Source organism: Elephantulus edwardii, unplaced genomic scaffold (assembly GCF_000299155.1).
Source record: "Elephantulus edwardii isolate Elephantulus edwardi_28Jun2011 unplaced genomic scaffold, EleEdw1.0 scaffold00122, whole genome shotgun sequence".
Lineage (NCBI taxonomy): Eukaryota > Metazoa > Chordata > Mammalia > Macroscelidea > Macroscelididae > Elephantulus > Elephantulus edwardii.
The window spans coordinates 6,884,878-6,894,406 of NW_006399872.1; the positions used below are offsets into that span (position 1 = coordinate 6,884,878).

Genomic DNA, 9,529 nt, shown 5'->3' on the forward strand with positions numbered 1-9,529 from the left:
CTTTGCAGTGCACCTCTTATTCTGGGTTGTAGTCATATAAATAATGCCTATATGTTCATTTTAAACACTATCTAATCTTATTGTCATATCCTGAGTCTCCTTCCTACCCTCTTAACTGTCATTCGATTTCCTAAATAACGTGAATATCTGAATCTATTGGCCCAGCCTATATAATTATTTTATATATAATATATATTTTATATATAATATATGTGTATGTGTACATATTAGACATAATATATATGTGTATGCATATACAATATATATTATATATGTATATAATGCTTACATATGTATATAGACTGTTTGGTGGAGCTCCCTGATTAAAACAAGCTTGGAAGCCTTCACAAACCTATCAGATATGTAAGTTACTGGCCTTGCAATTACAACAATTATACTCCCCATATCTATTAAATCTATACGTGAAACAAGTCACCCAGGAGGCTTGGAAGCAGGAGTGGTATGAACTTCTGAAATAGCTTGCCTCCAGAAACCCTATGAACCTTGAGAAAGGATGAAAGTTATACAAGTGTTTAGGTCTTTTGTTCATAGGGTCACTATGAGTTGCCTATGATTTGATGACACTTAACAACAACAGCAATAACATTGAGAGAGCTCAGTTGACCTAGTGGACAGAAAGTGATGCTACCAAGCCAAAGGTGAGTAACTATAATCCACACCATCAGGCCTGTTTTAGATTGTTTTTTTGTCAAGCATTTTTTAGGTTGTATAGCTGTGGTCTGTCAACTTGCTGTCCAGAGGTAACTTGTGGTTGCTGTGAAGCTGAACACTGTGACACTGATGTGTCAAATGTGATAATGGTTACCCATGGTGGACAGTGTTTGGCAGAGCTCCCTGATTAAAACAAGCCTGGAAGCAGGAGTGGCATCCACTATTTAAACAACATTCCTTCAGAAACTCTATAAACTTTGATAAATGCTGATACATATAGAAAGGCTTCAGGACTTTTGTTCATAGGGTCACAATAATTCTGGCAGGACTTGAAGGCAAACAGCAACAACAACAAATACACACACACATACATATACATATACATATACACATACACATACACAAACATATACAAACTTGGACATCAATCTAGTCTTGAGTTTTACAAAGCATGACATGCCTATCATAATAATGCCTTCATGCATAGCTGAATTTCTCATAGTTCATAGAAGGTTTATTTATATGCTGTCCTCATGTTGGGGCAAAAGATAAGTCTGAATTAGCTTGAACTCTTCTTCATCATCAACCCAAAAAACACAATTCTGAGCGTCTTGTCCATAAAAAAATTCTAGAATAGACTGCCATAAGATCCTTGGCGTTCTTTGTACTTTAGTTGCCTTAATGCTAATATTTATAAGTTTAATGATATCTGGTGCAGCAGACTGCACTGAAGCTTGAATAATTTGCACAGTTGATCAATTATAACTGTCTCATTCATTTCTTGGTTTTGGCTTGCTAATACATATTCCAGGTGACTGGAGATATTTTCACCCCAAGGAACTTGCTGAAAAAAAATCTCCTTGATTGAGACCACGTAATTCTCTTCCCAAAATGTTGAGTTTGGGAGGTCTATATTAGTTATGCTGAATTCCTTTATTACCTGGACCACTCAGTGCAGACCCTGGTCTGTTGACTACTGTATGTGATCACAGGGGACTAGAAGGAATTTCTACTCTTGCCTATAAACTTCCAGTGCAACTGTTCATCTTGTCAATTGTTCTGAGATTTCATCTGACATATTGGTAATGTGCTTCATACCATCCAAAGTTATCACTTGATCTTCCTCAATGAGATGCTTTGGCTTCAGCATGATGGGCATGAGGACCAAAAACCACATCAACAGTTTCTGCAGGCTTAACAATTTCAAGGATGTTTCACTTGGGCTCAACTCCTTGGTTATAAATAACCTGTACACTAAGCTGTATGACCCCATTAGACTTCACTCCTTGGTCAAGCAAACTTTGTTTTGGATCCAACTGAGTACCTTGAAGACAAATTTCATGAGCATCCAATGAACACTGTAGTGTTGGTTCTAGTAGTTTTTTGTTACCTACTGGCTCTTTGGTGTCTATCATCTGGCTTACACATTCTGCTGGGGTGTAGGTTTGTTCTACAATGTTTTCTTCTCTGCACTCTGGTTTGTCTGTTTCATCAATTTCAATTTTTATCAGCTTCCCCACTTCTCTTATAGTCGTGGCTAAACACTTTCAAGAGAACAGATCTTCCACTTCCTCTTCCTGCTTCGCTTTTGTTTCACCTAGACAAAGATTCTCACCACTGGACAAATTGGCAGCATCAGGATGGATGGTGAAGAGATTGAGATTGTACAAAGCTTTAGTCTGTTTGGCTCCACAACCAACACTCTTGGCACCAGTAGGCAGGAAATTAAAAGACGTATTGCGATGGGAAAATCTGCTATTAGGGACCTCTCTAAAGTACTGAAGAGCAACGGTGTGTCTTTGGAGACTAGGTGTGTCTGGTACAGGCCGTGGTCTTTGCAATCACAATGACCAGGGAGGATAGAAGGATAATTGATGCTTTTGAGCCTTGGTGTTGGAGAAGTGTGCTGAGGGTACCATGGACTGCTAAGAAAACAAACAGATTCATCCTCGAGAGGGTTAAACTGGGTCACTCCTTTGAAGCAAGGGTTCTCTGAAACATCATCTGGCATACTTTGGTCATGTTTTAAGGAAAGAGTGGTCCTTGGAGAAGGACATCATGCTTGGGAGGGTGGAGGGCAGGCGCAGGAGGGGAAGGCCCTCCGGGAGGTGGATTGATTCGGTGACTAGGACGATTGGGATGTGTGTGTCAGAGACAATGAGATTGGCACAGGACAGAGCAGAGTTTAGAGCTGTTGTACATAGGGTCGCTATGAGTCGCAAGTGACTCGACGGCACATAACAACAACAAGAGTAATCCAGTCACAGCTTTCTTTGAAGGTAATGTACTTTTTGTTAATAAACTAAATTTCCTTTTAGCTATTAGAAGACATACAATTTAAAAAATAAAAGCACTTTTGATCTAAGTCCACACTACTCTACATTTTCAGGTCAGAATTGTAATTTTCTCATCCCTTCTCTCCACTCTAACGCTCCAACCATCCATCTACCAAACTTGTCTATCTTAGTGATTTCCTCCCTTCCTTATTTTCTGCCCCTTTGTCCCTTGCCTCCTCCCCTTTCGGACTTCTATTCACATCTTACTAGGTATCCTTTTGTTTTTAGAATAATGGTCTTACGTAGTATTTATCCATATGAGACTAAGTTAGTTCACTCAGCATAATGTTCTCTAGACTTTCTCATGTTATATGGTATTTTACAAAATCTTTGCTCTTTAACACTACAGGTAGTCTAGTGTGTGAATGCACCACAATTACCAATTCCATTCACTTGTTGATGAACATTTGGATTGTTTTCACTTTCTTGCTATTGTGAATAACACTGTTATGAACACATGCATACAAATCTCCATTTGTGTCTCAGTTCTATTTTCCTTGGGATATATTCCTTGCATTAGAATAGCTAGGTCATGTATATAAATGATTGCAGAAAACACAAAACAAATAAAGGACTGTATGAAACACAATGTATAAGAAACTTGTGTGCAAACCAAACCAATAGAATTTTTTTTTAAAAAAAAGTAAAAAGCCAGAAAAACACCCAACAACCTACATTGGCTTACCCTTCAGTTAAATATTTTGGATTATTTTATTTATTCAGAGGCATTTCTAGCAATTCTAAAATGGAAAGAATCTATTCTAATTTTTTTCCCCTATTCTCCAAACTCGGAAACTATTATATGGACCTTGGGTACTTTGCAGCTACTGTAGCATTTAGGATTCCTAATTTCTTCTCTTTGTTAGATAAATCCCTATATACACATTTCAGAGAAGATTCTTTCCAAATTCACCAGAAAATGAGAAAATTATTAATAAACTAAAAGAAGCTTTAGCAAAATAGTCTGAAAATAACTTTCTTACCACTTGGATTTTTTATTGTTTTCTTGTTTGTACAGGAAGACTCTGGAAATGCTTTATGTGTTTTAACTCAGAAGTGTGGAGAATATCAGAAAATTATGGGCTATTACAGTCTACAGCTTAACCCTGTAGCATAATATACCATCCCTGCCTAAGAGAGCTGTTATTGCCACAAATAAGTGGAAGCACTGCAGATATAAACTCTAATTCTCCGCTATCCATCAGCTGCTCCATTGGAGGATGGGCAATCTCCTCCTATGCAATTGAGTGCCTCTGAAAATCTACCGGAGTGTCAGCTATGAGTCAGTTCTGAGTGATGGTACACAACAACAGCAACAACAAACTTAACTCAGCATATTTTCAACCGTCAACTCACTATTAAGTGTTCCTCCTGGCTGCATCTAACAATAGATTATATACTGCAGTCAGTTTAAACTCTAGCATGCTCCTTCCAGAACCTGACAATAAGGCTACCCATCCCTTGTTGTTTTTGTGAACCACAGAGTCAAGAACTGATCCATAGCTGACCTTTTGGCTGGTTTTCAGAGGCAACTAGTCGCAGGGGAAGAGATGGCCCATCCTTCTGTGGAGCAGCTGTGGATTAAAACAATATGCCTTTGGGATTGTAGTGTAGCTTCTTGACACAAGGCCCTAGAGCTCCTTAGAGAGTGTTAACATGTGTCAAATATCCTTCCAAGCCCTTGATTACTTACATTATCACGGAAAAGCTTTTAACTCTTCAAAAAGATTTGAGAGAAACTCCTTTGACTAATAATCCTGATTCAGTCTTAGTTGTTGATAGAACCTATTTGAAACTCTATCTCCCTAGCCTTTGCTAACAGGCTCTCAAAATAGAACTTCTGTATCAGATAATTTAGATATTTTCCTAGTCTCTTCAGAAATTGCTGTAATAAAAATATAGTCTCATCAACCTACATGAGTCCCTCACACTCAAGGAAGAGAGGTAATAACAGTGTTGGTAAACAAAGAAGCTGTCTCTTAACTTTTAGGTCCAGTGAAAAACTTAAAAAAAATATTACCTTGGTTTATTCAGAAATAACAATAATCCTTAGTGAATTAAGCTAAAAATTAATTAAAAAAATAATTTCTTCCTGTATGATTTACTGCCTCTGAAAACCAGCTATAGGGTCAGCTGTGAGTCGATTTCAACTCTGTGATACAATTTTCTGGTAACTTCTATGGATCAAATACAAGGAGAGAAAATTTCAGAGAAGATATTGATAAATGATATGTAAATGTAAAATTGATATGTAAACATCAATGTTTTCTTATCAAATATTGGAGTTTTATTTTAGACCATACTATAGTTTATCTATTTTAGGATAATAAAGTCATACCACATTGCCAGAAGAAATTTAAGGCATATTAATTTTTTCAATCCATTACTTTAAGGGAGTAAATGTGATGTAATAAATGCATTTCCAAATTCTAATGCTGCTTGCATGTGCATGTGTTCGTGTGAGCATGTGTGTGAGAGAAAAATACAGACATACACAGAGTACACAGTAACAGAGATAGAAAGCTTACTATTTCTTCTGAAAATTCCACCAGATATAGTTAATGTCTCAATGTTGAGAAAACCAGTATAATCCGTGAACTCTATCTTTATAACAGAATTTCAGAATCTCTGAACTCAAAGGATGTTTAAAGCAAATTTCAATATCAACGTAGAATGAAACACCTGTTAAATGGCTTAGTAAGCCATTTGCATTAAAACTTGGAGTAAGATACATGAAGTAATTCTTTTAAAGGTGATGATTAACAGCTATATTCATAGGCATAGCAAAAATTCAGTCCAAGCAACTTTCTTTAAAAAAATTTTTTGAGACACTCTTGTAAAAAGGAACATTAATTCTTTAATCTACTATAGTTGGGTTTCAAGTATTAAATTGCTGCTCTGAGCTTTTAAAATGCTCCATGTAATCAAAATAGGAAGAACTGCAAACAACAGCATTCTGAGTCCTAGGCACTCAGCACCTCTTCTATCACTGACAAGAGCAATTAAGGTTCATTTATCAGTATTCGTGGTGAGATTGAGTCAGATAGAAACATTTTCATGATATTAGAAGTTATATTGTAATGGGATATTTAGGGACAAACTTGAAATTTGTGGGATATAAAGGTTTTGGAAAAGGATATAGAACAGCTATAATACAATTTTGTTTATCTATCTATCTATTTATTTATGTTTTGCTACAATATTAACGGCACATATACATGAAAAAGTGTAATAAAAACAATTGAGTTAAAACTAAGCCATTCAATTTATGGGTATATGATCCTGATTTATCTCCTCCCTTTTCTGAGCTTGTTTGTTCCATAAAAGTGATATCTATCTTGCAAGGTACACACAGCCTAGAGTGGCAAAAAACTGTGCAGCAATCCTGAAGGCACACACTTCAAATCTACCAGGTGCTCTACATGAGAAGGATGGCTAATCGCCTCTCAGGCAAAATTTTTGCTTTCGCGAAAATTATACTTGAACTAGGAGGCAATTGTCAGAAAAGAGCAAGTAAGTACTGGCATGGTTCAAAATTGGAAAGGATGTGTGTCAAGGATGTGTTCTATCTTCATATAGTTTTGATCTATATGCAGAACAGATTATTTGAGAGGTTTGGGTCTATAAAGAGAAGTGTGGCATCAGGATTGGAAATAGACTCATCAACAATCTGGGTTATGCAGATGATACAACCCTGCTTGCTGAAACTGAGGATGACCTGAAGCGCTTGTTGCAGAAAGTCAAGGACTACAGCCTTCAGTATGGATTGAAGCTCAACATCAAGAAAACAAAGATTCTCACCACTGGACCAATTGGCAGCATCATGATGGACGGTGAAAAGATTGAGATTGTTGACATCTTCAGTTTGCATGGCTCTACAACCAACAGTCTTGGTACCAGCAACCAGGAAATTAAAAGATGAGTTGCACTGGGAAAGTCTGCAGTCTGCGGTTAGAGACCTCTCCAAAGTACTGAAGAACAGTGATGTCAGTCTGGAGATTAAGGTGTACCTGATATAGGCCATAGTCTTTGAAATTACTTGGTATGCATCAGCTGGACTCTTACTAGGGATGATAGAAGGAGAATTTATGCCTTTGAGCTGTAGTGCTGGAGAAGAATACTTAATATACCATGGACTGCTAGGTGAACAAACAAGTTCGTCCTGGAGAGGGTGAAGCCAGGCTGCTCCTTGGAGGCAAGGATTCTGAAGCTCCATCTGACATACTTTGGACATATTGCAAGGAGGGATCAGTCCTTGGAGAGGGAAGTAATGCTTGAGAGGGTGGAAGGACAGCACAGGAGAGCTTAAGACCCTTGATGAGATGGATTGATTCAGTCATTAGGGTAGTGGGGATAGGTGTGTCAGAGACAGTAGGATTGGCAAGGGATAGAGCAGGGTTAGGGCTGCTGTTGTAAACAGGGTCACTATGAGTTGCAGGTGACTAACAGCTCACAACAAAAACAGCTATATGACATGGGCACGTCCAGAGGAGATTGAGCAAAATGAAATAGAGCTCCATCAAAAAATGACAAATACCATACACGATTGCTACTTAGGAGGGTGATGAGGCAGAGTTACAAAGAGGAGGAGTAGACTGGAATGTGCAGACAATAAACATTATAAAAGATCAGGGGAAGGGAGGACTAACATGGGGACAATATGGATTTACACTTAGCAACTTGGAACCGTTTACACATATAAGAGTTCAAACAGGGAAGGAAAAGGAGGAAGGTGGGGAGGATAGAAGAAAAGAGGCAAAATAGTAGGACAGCAGAGAAGTGGAAAGATGGGTGAGGTGAAAGAATAGGCAATGTGCAATGAAGATTTGAAGATGTGGTGATAAAAGACATTGATCAAAAAAAATACATTGATCAATTTTAATTAATATTAAAAATCACAATGGTCATGAATGGCTATAATTGAAAACTCACAAAAACACAGAAAGTATTAGGGCATGTTATTGTTGTTGTTGTTGTTGTTGATTGCCTTTGAGTCGAGCACGAATCATGATGACGCTATGAACAAAAGGCCTGAAGCCCCTGTACAACTATTGACATTTATGAAAGGTCATAGAGTTTCCAGAGGCATGTTGTTTAGGAAGTGGCTATAAGAACAGAAAATTATTATGATAACATTATGCAGTGAACTATTAACTCATTTAAACTGGTTTAATCATTTAAATATTCAAAAATACTTTCTTCTCTCTAATTTTATCATGGTTTGAAGAAAATAACATAATGTATTACTTCATTGAAACTGTGTCTTTTCTCATAAAAAAGTTCAATTTTCTTGGAAGTTCACTTTTCCTAACCTGATTTTCTGAGTACTTTATCATGGTTTCCACAAAATATTTAGGTAAAATGAAATTTGCAAATAATATTAATTGTAATTATGGTGTTTTCTAAAATTAATAACACTGTGTAAAAGTTATTATGCATTGAATTGGGAAACTTTGCTGTCAGGGATCTTCTTAAAGCGTTAAAGAACAAGGATATCAGTTTGAGGACTAAGGTGGTTCTGAGCCAAGCCAAAGTATTTTCAGTTTTTTCATACACATCTGGAAGTTGCAAATGAAATATGAGTAAAGAGGGTTGAAGAAGAACCAGAGCCCATGGATTGTGGTCTTAGTGAAGAGTCCTGAAGGTGGCACAAGCTGGAAAAAGATTAAGTAAGTCTGTCTTGGAGGAAGATGCTTCATAGAGGCAAAGATTGTTAAACTACAGCTCCCATTCTGTAGGCATATTATTAGAATTTCTTGGAAAATATATCACACTGGCAACTCTAGAGGTCAGCTAAAAAGCAGGATGACGTCCCATGAGATAGATTGACACAACGACTTTAACAATGGACTTGAGCATGATATAGTTTGTAAAGATGGCACAGAATGAGGCAGGAATATGATCTGTTGTTCATAGTTTAGCTATGAGTTTTAGTTGACTGAACAGCACCGAACATCATTCCTCTAATCAATAAGACATTGTCTGGATAAACTCTTATACAATAAAGAGTGGTCATCGATTACAAAACTTAAAAAAAAAAAATACTGTACCTTGTGTCAGTACCTGTGCTGATTAATCTTAGCAAATTGTCTCTCTGGAGACTAAGGTGCATTTGATACAGGCCATGATCTTTGTAATAATTTGTTATGCATCAGAGAGTTGGATAATTACTAGGGAAGAAAGAAGAGGAATTGATGCCTTTGAGGTGTGGTGCTGGAAAAAGAGTATTGAGGGTATCAACAAACAGGTTCATCCTGGAGAGGGTTAAACCAGGCTGCTCCTTGGAGGCAGGGATTCTGAGGCTTTGTCTGACATACTTTGGACATGTTGTAAGGAGGGACCGGTCTTTGAAGAGGGACATCATACTTGGTAGGGTGGAGGGACAGCGCAGGAGAGGAAGGCCCTCGATGAGGTGGATTGATTGAGTGACTGGGGTAATCTGGATGGGTGACAGTAAGATTGACACAGGAACAGGACAGAGTTTAGGGTTGTTGTACATAGGGTTGCTATAAGTTGCAAAC

General features: G+C 37.5%; 1 pseudogene; it reads right to left on the reverse strand.

Annotated features, from left to right (window-relative positions):
- Positions 1-1,190: 1,190 nt before the first annotated feature.
- On the reverse strand, positions 1,191-2,694 carry LOC102858927 (annotated as a pseudogene).
- Positions 2,695-9,529: the final 6,835 nt, after the last annotated feature.